The following is a 682-nucleotide window of genomic DNA, read 5'->3' as shown; positions in this document are numbered from 1 at the left end:
AGTTTTTGGGTCCCCAATTGTCGACGAGAGGAATCGAACGCACTTTGTCCGGTGAGAATCGGTCGAGCGGTTGCCGAGATCATTAGCTACTTATGGGTTTTCTGCAGGGGGCTTTATATGTATTGGATTAGTCCCCGATTTTGTTCCGCCTTGAGGGTTTTGTGTAGGGTCAGTGTCAGTAAGAACGGACGACGACAATGCACAAGGCCGTGAATCTCAGAACAAAGAGCCGTAACTACTCTAGTTCTAGAAAGCAATAACGTATTAAATTAGTAGCAATAATTTTGTATTACATTTTCTTTTATTCGGATCGTCTAGTTGTTATCACGGAGTGTTAACGTTTAAAAAAAACAAATGCCAAGAGGAGAGGGAGCAGTGCTAAAATAGAAAACTACTTACTGTGCCAAATCCACGTGCTCCTGGTCCGCTTCAGCCCTGTTTGCGACGTTTACCTGCTTCGGCTTGAAATCATTCCATAGAAGTCGTATTTTCGGCAGCTCGGCGTTGATGATGGGGTCCTTGTCTAGAAACTCTTCTGAAGTGAACAAAAGCAAACAACAAATTAGTGTGTCTGATTTTTTTTGCTGTGCGACGCGTCCTACGAACAAAGTTCGATCTCCCGGCGCGCCGTTCAACACTGTCCGATCTCCGGGCGCGCCGTTCAACAAAGTTCGATCTCCGG

Source organism: Frankliniella occidentalis, unplaced genomic scaffold (genome assembly GCF_000697945.3).
Source record: "Frankliniella occidentalis isolate FOCC.00 unplaced genomic scaffold, Focc_3.1 Scaffold129, whole genome shotgun sequence".
Taxonomy (NCBI): Eukaryota; Metazoa; Arthropoda; class Insecta; order Thysanoptera; family Thripidae; genus Frankliniella; species Frankliniella occidentalis.
Note: the sequence above shows the minus strand (reverse complement) of the source record.